Source organism: Haemaphysalis longicornis, unplaced genomic scaffold, assembly GCF_048455015.1.
Source record: "Haemaphysalis longicornis isolate Haplotype H1 unplaced genomic scaffold, Haemaphysalis longicornis Haplotype H1 scaffold_11, whole genome shotgun sequence".
NCBI classification, from domain to species: domain Eukaryota; kingdom Metazoa; phylum Arthropoda; class Arachnida; order Ixodida; family Ixodidae; genus Haemaphysalis; species Haemaphysalis longicornis.
Window position 1 is genome coordinate 38,784,200 of NW_027526214.1, and position 16,237 is coordinate 38,800,436.

Genomic DNA, 16,237 nt, shown 5'->3' on the forward strand with positions numbered 1-16,237 from the left:
CTCCGAAAATGGAAACACAAGGAACGCTTCCTTCTCGGCATCAGAACCAACCCTGGTATAACAATGCTACTCCACAAACACAGAAACAAGCACATATTCTATCAGATTAGGAGAACCCATCGCATTGCACTCCGCTGTTTTCGAGGCCAACTCTCACGCCTTTACACATTGCTACACTAATCCTGCCCAGTTGTGGAGGCCTCTCTGAAAATGGAAACACAAGAAACGCTTTCTTCTCGGCATCAAAACCAACCCTGGTATAACAATGCTACTCCACAAACACAGAAACAAGCACATATTCTATCAGATTAGGAGAACCCATCGCATTGCACTCCGCTGTTTTCGAGGCCCACTCTCACGCCTTTACACATTGCTACACTAATCCTGCTCAGTTGGAGGCCTCTCCGAAAATTGAAACACAAGGAACGCTTCCTTCTCGGCATCAGAACCAACCCTGGTATAACAATGCTACTCCACAAACACAGAAACAAGCACATATTCTATCAGATTAGGAGAACCCATCGCATCGCACTCCGCTGTTTTCGAGGCCCACTCTCACGCCTTTACACATTGCTACACTAATCCTGCTCAGTTGGAGGCCTCTCCGAAAATGGAAACACAAGGAACGCTTCCTTCTCGGCATCAGAACCAACCCTGGTATAACAATGCTACTCCACAAACACAGAAACAAGCACATATTCTATCAGATTAGGAGAACCCATCGCATTGCACTCCGCTGTTTTCGAGGCCCACTCTTACGCCTTTACACATTGCTACACTAATCCTGCTCAGTTGGAGGCCTCTCTGAAAATGGAAACACAAGGAACGCTTCCTTCTCGGCATCAGAACCAACCCTGGTATAACAATGCTACTCCACAAACACAGAAACAAGCACATATTCTATCAGATTAGGAGAACCCATCGCATTGCACTCCGCTGTTTTCGAGGCCTACTCTCACGCCTTTACACATTGCTACACTAATCCTGCTCAGTTGGAGGCCTCTCCGAAAATGGAAACACAAGGAACGATTCCTTCTCAGCATCAGAACCAACCCTGGTATAACAATGCTACTCCACAAACACAGAAACAAGCACATATTCTATGAGATTAGGAGAACCCATCGCATTGCACTCCGCTGTTTTCGAGGCCAACTCTCACGCCTTTACACATTGCTACACTAATCCTGCTCAGTTGGAGGCCTCTCTGAAAATGGAAACACAAGAAACGCTTTCTTCTCGGCATCAAAACCAACCCTGGTATAACAATGCTACTCCACAAACACAGAAACAAGCACATATTCTATCAGATTAGGAGAACCCATCGCATTGCACTCCGGTGTTTTCGAGGCCCACTCTCACGCCTTTACACATTGCTACACTAATCCTGCTCAGTTGGAGGCCTCTCCGAAAATGGAAACACAAGGAACGCTCCCTTCTCGGCATCAGAACCAACCCTGGTATAACAATGCTACTCCACAAACACAGAAACAAGCACATATTCTATGAGATTAGGAGAACCCATCGCATTGCACTCCGCTGTTTTCGAGGCCCACTCTCACGCCTTTACACATTGCTACACTAATCCTGCTCAGTTGGAGGCCTCTCCGAAAATGGAAACACAAGAAACGCTTTCTTCTCGGCATCAAAACCAACCCTGGTATAACAATGCTACTCCACAAACACAGAAACAAGCACATATTCTATCAGATTAGGAGAACCCATCGCATTGCACTCCGCTGTTTTCGAGGCCCACTCTCACACCTTTACACATTGCTACACTAATCCTGCTCAGTTGGAGGCCTCTCTGAAAATGGAAACACAAGGAACGCTCCCTTCTCGGCATCAGAACCAACCCTGGTATAACAATGCTACTCCACAAACACAGAAACAAGCACATATTCTATCAGATTAGGAGAACCCATCGCCTTGCACTCCGCTGTTTTCGAGGCCCACTCTCACGCCTTTACACATTGCTACACTAATCCTGCTCAGTTGGAGGCCTCTCTGAAAATGGAAACACAAGGAACGCTTCCTTCTCGGCATCAGAACCAACCCTGGTATAACAATGCTACTCCACAAACACAGAAACAAGCACATATTCTATCAGATTAGGAGAACCCATCGCATTGCACTCCGGTGTTTTCGAGGCCCACTCTCACGCCTTTACACATTGCTACACTAATCCTGCTCAGTTGGAGGCCTCTCCGAAAATGGAAACACAAGAAACGCTTCCTTCTCGGCATCAAAACCAAACCTGGTATAACAATGCTACTCCACAAACACAGAAACAAGCACATATTCTATCAGATTAGGAGAACCCATCGCATTGCACTCCGCTGTTTTCGAGGCCCACTCTCACGCCTTTACACATTGCTACACTAATCCTGCTCAGTTGGAGGCCTCTCCGAAAATGGAAACACGAGGAACGCTTCCTTCTCGGCATCAGAACCAACCCTGGTATAACAATGCTACTCCACAAACACAGAAACAAGCACATATTCTATCAGATTAGGAGAACCCATCGCATTGCACTCCGGTGTTTTCGAGGCCCACTCTCACGCCTTTACACATTGCTACACTAATCCTGCTCAGTTGGAGGCCTCTCCGAAAATGGAAACACAAGAAACGCTTCCTTCTCGGCATCAAAACCAACCCTGGTATAACAATGCTACTCCACAAACACAGAAACAAGCACATATTCTATCTGATTAGGAGAACCCATCGCATTGCACTCCGCTGTTTTCGAGGCCCACTCTCACGCCTTTACACATTGCTACACTAATCCTGCTCAGTTGGAGGCCTCTCCGAAAATGGAAACACAAGAAACGCTTTCTTCTCGGCATCAGAACCAACCCTGGTATAACAATGCTACTCCACAAACACAGAAACAAGCACATATTCTATCAGATTAGGAGAACCCATCGCATTGCACTCCGCTGTTTTCGAGGCCCACTCTTACGCCTTTACACATTGCTACACTAATCCTGCTCAGTTAGAGGCCTGTCTGAAAATGGAAACACAAGGAACGCTTCCTTCTCGGCATCAGAACCAACCCTGGTATAACAATGCTACTCCACAAACACAGAAACAAGCACATAGTCTATCAGATTAGGAGAACCCATCGCATCGCACTCCGCTGTTTTCGAGGCCCACTCTCACGCCTTTACACATTGCTACACTAATCCTGCTCAGTTTGAGGCCTCTCCGAAAATGGAAACACAAGGAACGCTTCCTTCTCGGCATCAGAACCAACCCTGGTATAACAATGCTACTCCACAAACACAGAAACAAGCACATATTCTATCAGATTAGGAGAACCCATCGCATTGCACTCCGCTGTTTTCGAGGCCTACTCTCACGCCTTTACACATTGCTACACTAATCCTGCTCAGTTGGAGGCCTCTCCGAAAATTGAAACACAAGGAACGCTTCCTTCTCGGCATCAGAACCAACCCTGGTATAACAATGCTACTCCACAAACACAGAAACAAGCACATATTCTATCAGATTAGGAGAACCCATCGCATTGCACTCCGCTGTTTTCGAGGCCAACTCTCATGCCTTTACACATTGCTACACTAATCCTGCTCAGTTGGAGGCCTCTCTGAAAATGGAAACACAAGGAACGCTTCCTTCTCGGCATCAGAATTAACCCTGGTATAACAATGCTACTCCACAAACACAGAAACAAGCACATATTCTATCAGATTAGGAGAACCCATCGCATCGCACTCCGCTGTTTTCGAGGCCCACTCTCACGCCTTTACACATTGCTACACTAATCCTGCTCAGTTGGAGGCCTCTCCGAAAATGGAAACACAAGGAACGCTTCCTTCTCGGCATCAGAACCAACCCTGGTATAACAATGCTACTCCACAAACACAGAATCAAGCACATATTCTATCAGATTAGGAGAACCCATCGCATTGCACTCCGCTGTTTTCGAGGCCCACTCTTACGCCTTTACACATTGCTACACTAATCCTGCTCAGTTGGAGGCCTCTCTGAAAATGGAAACACAAGGAACGCTTCCTTCTCGGCATCAGAACCAACCCTGGTATAACAATGCTACTCCACAAACACAGAAACAAGCACATATTCTATCAGATTAGGAGAACCCATCGCATCGCACTCCGCTGTTTTCGAGGCCCACTCTCACGCCTTTACACATTGCTACACTAATCCTGCTCAGTTGGAGGCCTCTCCGAAAATGGAAACACAAGGAACGCTTCCTTCTCGGCATCAGAACCAACCCTGGTATAACAATGCTACTCCACAAACACAGAAACAAGCACATATTCTATCAGATTAGGAGAACCCATCGCATTGCACTCCGCTGTTTTCGAGGCCTACTCTCACGCCTTTACACATTGCTACACTAATCCTGCTCAGTTGGAGGCCTCTCCGAAAATGGAAACACAAGGAACGCTTCCTTCTCGGCATCAGAACCAACCCTGGTATAACAATGCTACTCCACAAACACAGAAACAAGCACATATTCTATCAGATTAGGAGAACCCATCGCATTGCACTCCGCTGTTTTCGAGGCCAACTCTCACGCCTTTACACATTGCTACACTAATCCTGCCCAGTTGTGGAGGCCTCTCTGAAAATGGAAACACAAGAAACGCTTTCTTCTCGGCATCAAAACCAACCCTGGTATAACAATGCTACTCCACAAACACAGAAACAAGCACATATTCTATCAGATGAGGAGAACCCATCGCATTGCACTCCGCTGTTTTCGAGGCCCACTCTCACGCCTTTACACATTGCTACACTAATCCTGCTCAGTTGGAGGCCTCTCCGAAAATTGAAACACAAGGAACGCTTCCTTCTCGGCATCAGAACCAACCCTGGTATAACAATGCTACTCCACAAACACAGAAACAAGCACATATTCTATCAGATTAGGAGAACCCATCGCATCGCACTCCGCTGTTTTCGAGGCCCACTCTCACGCCTTTACACATTGCTACACTAATCCTGCTCAGTTGGAGGCCTCTCCGAAAATGGAAACACAAGGAACGCTTCCTTCTCGGCATCAGAACCAACCCTGGTATAACAATGCTACTCCACAAACACAGAAACAAGCACATATTCTATCAGATTAGGAGAACCCATCGCATTGCACTCCGCTGTTTTCGAGGCCCACTCTTACGCCTTTACACATTGCTACACTAATCCTGCTCAGTTGGAGGCCTCTCTGAAAATGGAAACACAAGGAACGCTTCCTTCTCGGCATCAGAACCAACCCTGGTATAACAATGCTACTCCACAAACACAGAAACAAGCACATATTCTATCAGATTAGGAGAACCCATCGCATCGCACTCCGCTATTTTCGAGGCCCACTCTCACGCCTTTACACATTGCTACACTAATCCTGCTCAGTTGGAGGCCTCTCCGAAAATGGAAACACAAGGAACGCTTCCTTCTCGGCATCAGAACCAACCCTGGTATAACAATGCTACTCCACAAACACAGAAACAAGCACATATTCTATCAGATTAGGAGAACCCATCGCATTGCACTCCGCTGTTTTCGAGGCCTACTCTCACGCCTTTACACATTGCTACACTAATCCTGCTCAGTTGGAGGCCTCTCCGAAAATGGAAACACAAGGAACGATTCCTTCTCGGCATCAGAACCAACCCTGGTATAACAATGCTACTCCACAAACACAGAAACAAGCACATATTCTATGAGATTAGGAGAACCCATCGCATTGCACTCCGCTGTTTTCGAGGCCAACTCTCACGCCTTTACACATTGGTACACTAATCCTGCTCAGTTGGAGGCCTCTCTGAAAATGGAAACACAAGAAACGCTTTCTTCTCGGCATCAAAACCAACCCTGGTATAACAATGCTACTCCACAAACACAGAAACAAGCACATATTCTATCAGATTAGGAGAACCCATCGCATTGCACTCCGGTGTTTTCGAGGCCCACTCTCACGCCTTTACACATTGCTACACTAATCCTGCTCAGTTGGAGGCCTCTCCGAAAATGGAAACACAAGGAACGCTCCCTTCTCGGCATCAGAACCAACCCTGGTATAACAATGCTACTCCACAAACACAGAAACAAGCACATATTCTATGAGATTAGGAGAACCCATCGCATTGCACTCCGCTGTTTTCGAGGCCCACTCTCACGCCTTTACACATTGCTACACTAATCCTGCTCAGTTGGAGGCCTCTCCGAAAATGGAAACACAAGAAACGCTTTCTTCTCGGCATCAAAACCAACCCTGGTATAACAATGCTACTCCACAAACACAGAAACAAGCACATATTCTATCAGATTCGGAGAACCCATCGCATTGCACTCCGCTGTTTTCGAGGCCCACTCTCACACCTTTACACATTGCTACACTAATCCTGCTCAGTTGGAGGCCTCTCTGAAAATGGAAACACAAGGAACGCTCCCTTCTCGGCATCAGAACCAACCCTGGTATAACAATGCTACTCCACAAACACACAAACAAGCACATATTCTATCAGATTAGGAGAACCCATCGCATTGCACTCCGCTGTTTTCGAGGCCCACTCTCACGCCTTTACACATTGCTACACTAATCCTGCTCAGTTGGAGGCCTCTCTGAAAATGGAAACACAAGGAACGCTTCCTTCTCGGCATCAGAACCAACCCTGGTATAACAATGCTACTCCACAAACACAGAAACAAGCACATATTCTATCAGATTAGGAGAACCCATCGCATTGCACTCCGGTGTTTTCGAGGCCCACTCTCACGCCTTTACACATTGCTACACTAATCCTGCTCAGTTGGAGGCCTCTCCGAAAATGGAAACACAAGAAACGCTTCCTTCTCGGCATCAAAACCAAACCTGGTATAACAATGCTACTCCACAAACACAGAAACAAGCACATATTCTATCAGATTAGGAGAACCCATCGCATTGCACTCCGCTGTTTTCGAGGCCCACTCTCACGCCTTTACACATTGCTACACTAATCCTGCTCAGTTGGAGGCCTCTCCGAAAATGGAAACACGAGGAACGCTTCCTTCTCGGCATCAGAACCAACCCTGGTATAACAATGCTACTCCACAAACACAGAAACAAGCACATATTCTATCAGATTAGGAGAACCCATCGCATTGCACTCCGCTGTTTTCGAGGCCCACTCTCACGCCTTTACACATTGCTACACTAATCCTGCTCAGTTGGAGGCCTCTCTGAAAATGGAAACACAAGGAACGCTTCCTTCTCGGCATCAGAACCAACCCTGGTATAACAATGCTACTCCACAAACACAGAAACAAGCACATATTCTATCAGATTAGGAGAACCCATCGCATCGGACTCCGCTGTTTTCGAGGCCCACTCTCACGCCTTTACACATTGCTACACTAATCCTGCTCAGTTGGAGGCCTCTCCGAAAATGGAAACACAAGGAACTCTTCCTTCTCGGCATCAGAACCAACCCTGGTATAACAATGCTACTCCACAAACACAGAAACAAGCACATATTATATCAGATTAGGAGAACCCATCGCATTGCACTCCGCTGTTTTCGAGGCCCACTCTCACGCCTTTACACATTGCTACACTAATCCTGCTCAGTTGGAGGCCTCTCCGAAAATGGAAACACAAGGAACGCTTCCTTCTCGGCATCAGAACCAACCCTGGTATAACAATGCTACTCCACAAACACAGAAACAAGCACATATTCTATCAGATTAGGAGAACCCATCGCATTGCACTCCGCTGTTCTCGAGGCCCACTCTCACGCCTTTACACATTGCTACACTAATCCTGCTCAGTTGGAGGCCTCTCCGAAAATGGAAACACAAGAAACGCTTTCTTCTCGGCATCAGAACCAACCCTGGTATAACAATGCTACTCCACAAACACAGAAACAAGCACATATTCTATCAGATTAGGAGATCCCATCGCATTGCACTCCGCTGTTTTCGAGGCCCACTCTTACGCCTTTACACATTGCTACACTAATCCTGCTCAGTTAGAGGCCTCTCTGAAAATGGAAACACAAGGAACGCTTCCTTCTCGGCATCAGAACCAACCCTGGTATAACAATGCTACTCCACAAACACAGAAACAAGCACATATTCTATCAGATTAGGAGAACCCATCGCATCGGACTCCGCTGTTTTCGAGGCCCACTCTCACGCCTTTACACATTGCTACACTAATCCTGCTCAGTTAGAGGCCTCTCCGAAAATGGAAACACAAGGAACGCTTCCTTCTCGGCATCAGAACCAACCCTGGTATAACAATGCTACTCCACAAACACAGAAACAAGCACATATTTTATCAGATTAGGAGAACCCATCGCATTGCACTCCGCTGTTTTCGAGGGCCACTCTCACGCCTTTACACATTGCTCACACTAATCCTGCTCAGTTGGAGGCTTCTCCGAAAATGGAAACACAAGAAACGCTTTCTTCTCGGCATCAAAACCAACCCTGGTATAACAATGCTACTCCAAAAACACAGAAACAAGCACATATTCTATCAGATTAGGAGAACCCATCGCATTGCACTCCGCTGTTTTCGAGGCCCACTCTCACGCCTTTACACATTGCTACACTAATCCTGCTCAGTTGGAGGCCTCTCCGAAAATGGAAACACAAGAAACGCTTCCTTCTCGGCATCAGAACCAACCCTGGTATAACAATGCTACTCCACAAACACAGAAACAAGCACATATTCTATCAGATTAGGAGAACCCATCGCATTGCACTCCGCTGTTTTCGAGGCCCACTCTCACGCCTTTACACATTGCTACACTAATCCTGCTCAGTTGGAGGCCTCTCTAAAAATGGAAACACAAGGAACGCTTCCTTCTCGGCATCAGAACCAACCCTGGTATAACAATGCTACTCCACAAACACAGAAACAAGCACATATTATATCAGATTAGGAGAACCCATCGCATTGCACTCCGCTGTTTTCGAGGCCCACTCTCACGCCTTTACACATTGCTACACTACTCCTGCTCAGTTGGAGGCCTCTCTGAAAATGGAAACACAAGGAACGCTTCCTTCTCGGCATCAGAACCAACCCTGGTATAACAATGCTACTCCACAAACACAGAAACAAGCACATATTCTATCAGATTAGGAGAACCCATCGCATTGCACTCCGCTGTTTTCGAGGCCCACTCTTACGCCTTTACACATTGCTACACTAATCCTGCTCAGTTAGAGGCCTCTCTGAAAATGGAAAAACAAGGAACGCTTCCTTCTCGGCATCAGAACCAACCCTGGTATAACAATGCTACTCCACAAACACAGAAACAAGCACATATTCTATCAGATTAGGAGAACCCATCGCATTGCACTCCGCTATTTTCGAGGCCCACTCTCACGCCTTTACACATTGCTACACTAATCCTGCTCAGTTGGAGGCCTCTCCGAAAATGGAAAAACAAGGAACGCTTCCTTCTCGGCATCAGAACCAACCCTGGTATAACAATGCTACTCCACAAACACAGAAACAAGCACATATTCTATCAGATTAGGAGAACCCATCGCATTGCACTCCGCTGTTTTCGAGGCCCACTCTTACGCCTTTACACATTGCTACACTAATCCTGCTCAGTTAGAGGCCTCTCTGAAAATGGAAACACAAGGAACGCTTCCTTCTCGGCATCAGAACCAACCCTGGTATAACAATGCTACTCCACAAACACAGAAACAAGCACATATTCTATCAGATTAGGAGAACCCATCGCATTGCACTCCGCTGTTTTCGAGGCCCACTCTCACGCCTTTACACATTGCTACACTAATCCTGCTCAGTTGGAGGCCTCTCTGAAAATGAAAACACAAGGAACGCTTCCTTCTCGGCATCAGAACCAACCCTGGTATAACAATGCTACTCCACAAACACAGAAACAAGCACATATTCTATCAGATTAGGAGAACCCATCGCATTGCACTCCGCTGTTTTAGAGGCCCACTCTCACGCCTTTACACATTGCTCACACTAATCCTGCTCAGTTGGAGGCTTCTCCGAAAATGGAAACACAAGAAACGCTTTCTTCTCGGCATCAAAACCAACCCTGGTATAACAATGCTACTCCAAAAACACAGAAACAAGCACATATTCTATCAGATTAGGAGAACCCATCGCATTGCACTCCGCTGTTTTCGAGGCCCACTCTCACGCCTTTACACATTGCTACACTAATCCTGCTCAGTTGGAGGCCTCTCCGAAAATGGAAACACAAGAAACGCTTCCTTCTCGGCATCAGAACCAACCCTGGTATAACAATGCTACTCCACAAACACAGAAACAAGCACATATTCTATCAGATTAGGAGAACCCATCGCATTGCACTCCAGTGTTTTCGAGGCCCACTCTCACGCCTTTACACATTGCTACACTAATCCTGCTCAGTTGGAGGCCTCTCCGAAAATGGAAACACAAGAAACGCTTCCTTCTCGGCACCAAAACCAACCCTGGTATAACAATGCTACTCCACAAACACAGAAACAAGCACATATTCTATCAGATTAGGAGAACCCATCGCATTGCACTCCGCTGTTTTCGAGGCCCACTCTCACGCCTTTACACATTGCTACACTAATCCTGCTCAGTTGGAGGCCTCTCCGAAAATGGAAACACAAGGAACGCTTCCTTCTCGGCATCAGAACCAACCCTGGTATAACAATGCTACTCCACAAACACAGAAACAAGCACATATTCTATCAGATTAGGAGAACCCATCGCATTGCACTCCGCTGTTCTCGAGGCCCACTCTCACGCCTTTACACATTGCTACACTAATCCTGCTCAGTTGGAGGCCTCTCCGAAAATGGAAACACAAGAAACGCTTTCTTCTCGGCATCAGAACCAACCCTGGTATAACAATGCTACTCCACAAACACAGAAACAAGCACATATTCTATCAGATTAGGAGATCCCATCGCATTGCACTCCGCTGTTTTCAAGGCCCACTCTTATGCCTTTACACATTGCTACACTAATCCTGCTCAGTTAGAGGCCTCTCTGAAAATGGAAACACAAGGAACGCTTCCTTCTCGGCATCAGAACCAACCCTGGTATAACAATGCTACTCCACAAACACAGAAACAAGCACATATTCTATCAGATTAGGAGAACCCATCGCATCGGACTCCGCTGTTTTCGAGGCCCACTCTCACGCCTTTACACATTGCTACACTAATCCTGCTCAGTTGGAGGCCTCTCCGAAAATGGAAACACAAGGAACGCTTCCTTCTCGGCATCAGAACCAACCCTGGTATAACAATGCTACTCCACAAACACAGAAACAAGCACATATTTTATCAGATTAGGAGAACCCATCGCATTGCACTCCGCTGTTTTCGAGGGCCACTCTCACGCCTTTACACATTGCTCACACTAATCCTGCTCAGTTGGAGGCTTCTCCGAAAATGGAAACACAAGAAACGCTTTCTTCTCGGCATCAAAACCAACCCTGGTATAACAATGCTACTCCAAAAACACAGAAACAAGCACATATTCTATCAGATTAGGAGAACCCATCGCATTGCACTCCGCTGTTTTCGAGGCCCACTCTCACGCCTTTACACATTGCTACACTAATCCTGCTCAGTTGGAGGCCTCTCCGAAAATGGAAACACAAGAAATGCTTCCTTCTCGGCATCAGAACCAACCCTGGTATAACAATGCTACTCCACAAACACAGAAACAAGCACATATTCTATCAGATTAGGAGAACCCATCGCATTGCACTCCGCTGTTTTCGAGGCCCACTCTCACGCCTTTACACATTGCTACACTAATCCTGCTCAGTTGGAGGCCTCTCTAAAAATGAAACACAAGGAACGCTTCCTTCTCGGCATCAGAACCAACCCTGGTATAACAATGCTACTCCACAAACACAGAAACAAGCACATATTATATCACATTAGGAGAACCCATCGCATTGCACTCCGCTGTTTTCGAGGCCCACTCTCACGCCTTTACACATTGCTACACTACTCCTGCTCAGTTGGAGGCCTCTCTGAAAATGGAAACACAAGAAACGCTTCCTTCTCGGCATCAGAACCAACCCTGGTATAACAATGCTACTCCACAAACACAGAAACAAGCACATATTCTATCAGATTAGGAGAACCCATCGCATTGCACTCCGCTGTTTTCGAGGCCCACTCTTACGCCTTTACACATTGCTACACTAATCCTGCTCAGTTAGAGGCCTCTCTGAAAATGGAAACACAAGGAACGCTTCCTTCTCGGCATCAGAACCAACCCTGGTATAACAATGCTACTCCACAAACACAGAAACAAGCACATATTCTATCAGATTAGGAGAACCCATCGCATTGCACTCCGCTGTTTTCGAGGCCCACTCTTACGCCTTTACACATTGCTACACTAATCCTGCTCAGTTAGAGGCCTCTCTGAAAATGGAAAAACAAGGAACGCTTCCTTCTCGGCATCAGAACCAACCCTGGTATAACAATGCTACTCCACAAACACAGAAACAAGCACATATTCTATCAGATTAGGAGAACTCATCGCATTGCACTCCGCTATTTTCGAGGCCCACTCTCACGCCTTTACACATTGCTACACTAATCCTGCTCAGTTGGAGGCCTCTCCGAAAATGGAAAAACAAGGAACGCTTCCTTCTCGGCATCAGAACCAACCCTGGTATAACAATGCTACTCCACAAACACAGAAACAAGCACATATTCTATCAGATTAGGAGAACCCATCGCATTGCACTCCGCTGTTTTCGAGGCCCACTCTTACGCCTTTACACATTGCTACACTAATCCTGCTCAGTTAGAGGCCTCTCTGAAAATGGAAACACAAGGAACGCTTCCTTCTCGGCATCAGAACCAACCCTGGTATAACAATGCTACTCCACAAACACAGAAACAAGCACATATTCTATCAGATTAGGAGAACCCATCGCATTGCACTCCGCTGTTTTCGAGGCCCACTCTCACGCCTTTACACATTGCTACACTAATCCTGCTCAGTTGGAGGCCTCTCTGAAAATGGAAACACAAGGAACGCTTCCTTCTCGGCATCAGAACCAACCCTGGTATAACAATGCTACTCCACAAACACAGAAACAAGCACATATTCTATCAGATTACGAGAACCCATCGCATTGCACTCCGCTGTTTTAGAGGCCCACTCTCACGCCTTTACACATTGCTCACACTAATCCTGCTCAGTTGGAGGCTTCTCCGAAAATAGAAACACAAGAAACGCTTTCTTCTCGGCATCAAAACCAACCCTGGTATAACAATGCTACTCCAAAAACACAGAAACAAGCACATATTCTATCAGATTAGGAGAACCCATCGCATTGCACTCCGCTGTTTTCGAGGCCCACTCTCACGCCTTTACACATTGCTACACTAATCCTGCTCAGTTGGAGGCCTCTCCGAAAATGGAAACACAAGAAACGCTTCCTTCTCGGCATCAGAACCAACCCTGGTATAACAATGCTACTCCACAAACACAGAAACAAGCACATATTCTATCAGATTAGGAGAACCCATCGCATTGCACTCCGCTGTTTTCGAGGCCCACTCTCACGCCTTTACACATTGCTACACTAATCCTGCTCAGTTGGAGGCCTCTCTAAAAATGGAAACACAAGGAACGCTTCCTTCTCGGCATCAGAACCAACCCTGGTATAACAATGCTACTCCACAAACACAGAAACAAGCACATATTCTATCAGATTAGGAGAACCCATCGCATTGCACTCCGCTGTTTTCGAGGCCCACTCTCACGCCTTTACACATTGCTACACTAATCCTGCTCAGTTGGAGGCCTCTCTGAAAATGGAAACACAAGAAACGCTTCCTTCTCGGCATCAGAACCAACCCTGGTATAACAATGCTACTCCACAAACACAGAAACAAGCACATATTCTATCAGATTAGGAGAACCCATCGCATTGCACTCCGCTGTTTTCGAGGCCCACTCTTACGCCTTTACACATTGCTACACTAATCCTGCTCAGTTAGAGGCCTCTCTGAAAATGGAAACACAAGGAACGCTTCCTTCTCGGCATCAGAACCAACCCTGGTATAACAATGCTACTCCACAAACACAGAAACAAGCACATATTCTATCAGATTAGGAGAACCCATCGCATTGCACTCCGCTGTTTTCGAGGCCCACTCTCACGCCTTTACACATTGCTACACTAATCCTGCTCAGTTGGAGGCCTCTCTAAAAATGGAAACACAAGGAACGCTTCCTTCTCGGCATCAGAACCAACCCTGGTATAACAATGCTACTCCACAAACACAGAAACAAGCACATATTCTATCAGATTAGGAGAACCCATCGCATTGCACTCCGCTGTTTTCGAGGCCCACTCTCACGCCTTTACACATTGCTACACTAATCCTGCTCAGTTGGAGGCCTCTCTGAAAATGGAAACACAAGAAACGCTTCCTTCTCGGCATCAGAACCAACCCTGGTATAACAATGCTACTCCACAAACACAGAAACAAGCACATATTCTATCAGATTAGGAGAACCCATCGCATTGCACTCCGCTGTTTTCGAGGCCCACTCTTACGCCTTTACACATTGCTACACTAATCCTGCTCAGTTGGAGGCCTCTCTGAAAATGGAAACACAAGGAACGCTTCCTTCTCGGCATCAGAACCAACCCTGGTATAACAATGCTACTCCACAAACACAGAAACAAGCACATATTCTATCAGATTACGAGAACCCATCGCATTGCACTCCGCTGTTTTAGAGGCCCACTCTCACGCCTTTACACATTGCTCACACTAATCCTGCTCAGTTGGAGGCTTCTCCGAAAATAGAAACACAAGAAACGCTTTCTTCTCGGCATCAAAACCAACCCTGGTATAACAATGCTACTCCAAAAACACAGAAACAAGCACATATTCTATCAGATTAGGAGAACCCATCGCATTGCACTCCGCTGTTTTCGAGGCCCACTCTCACGCCTTTACACATTGCTACACTAATCCTGCTCAGTTGGAGGCCTCTCCGAAAATGGAAACACAAGAAACGCTTCCTTCTCGGCATCAGAACCAACCCTGGTATAACAATGCTACTCCACAAACACAGAAACAAGCACATATTCTATCAGATTAGGAGAACCCATCGCATTGCACTCCGCTGTTTTCGAGGCCCACTCTCACGCCTTTACACATTGCTACACTAATCCTGCTCAGTTGGAGGCCTCTCTAAAAATGGAAACACAAGGAACGCTTCCTTCTCGGCATCAGAACCAACCCTGGTATAACAATGCTACTCCACAAACACAGAAACAAGCACATATTCTATCAGATTAGGAGAACCCATCGCATTGCACTCCGCTGTTTTCGAGGCCCACTCTCACGCCTTTACACATTGCTACACTAATCCTGCTCAGTTGGAGGCCTCTCTGAAAATGGAAACACAAGAAACGCTTCCTTCTCGGCATCAGAACCAACCCTGGTATAACAATGCTACTCCACAAACACAGAAACAAGCACATATTCTATCAGATTAGGAGAACCCATCGCATTGCACTCCGCTGTTTTCGAGGCCCACTCTTACGCCTTTACACATTGCTACACTAATCCTGCTCAGTTAGAGGCCTCTCTGAAAATGGAAACACAAGGAACGCTTCCTTCTCGGCATCAGAACCAACCCTGGTATAACAATGCTACTCCACAAACACAGAAACAAGCACATATTCTATCAGATTAGGAGAACCCATCGCATTGCACTCCGCTGTTTTCGAGGCCCACTCTTACGCCTTTACACATTGCTACACTAATCCTGCTCAGTTAGAGGCCTCTCTGAAAATGGAAAAACAAGGAACGCTTCCTTCTCGGCATCAGAACCAACCCTGGTATAACAATGCTACTCCACAAACACAGAAACAAGCACATATTCTATCAGATTAGGAGAACCCATCGCATTGCACTCCGCTATTTTCGAGGCCCACTCTCACGCCTTTACACATTGCTACACTAATCCTGCTCAGTTGGAGGCCTCTCCGAAAATGGAAACACAAGGAACGCTTCCTTCTCGGCATCAGAACCAACCCTGGTATAACAATGCTACTCCACAAACACAGAAACAAGCACATATTCTATCAGATTAGGAGAACCCATCGCATTGCACTCCGCTGTTTTTGAGGCCCACTCTTACGCCTTTACACATTGCTACACTAATCCTGCTCAGTTAGAGGCCTCTCTGAAAATGGAAACACAAGGAACGCTT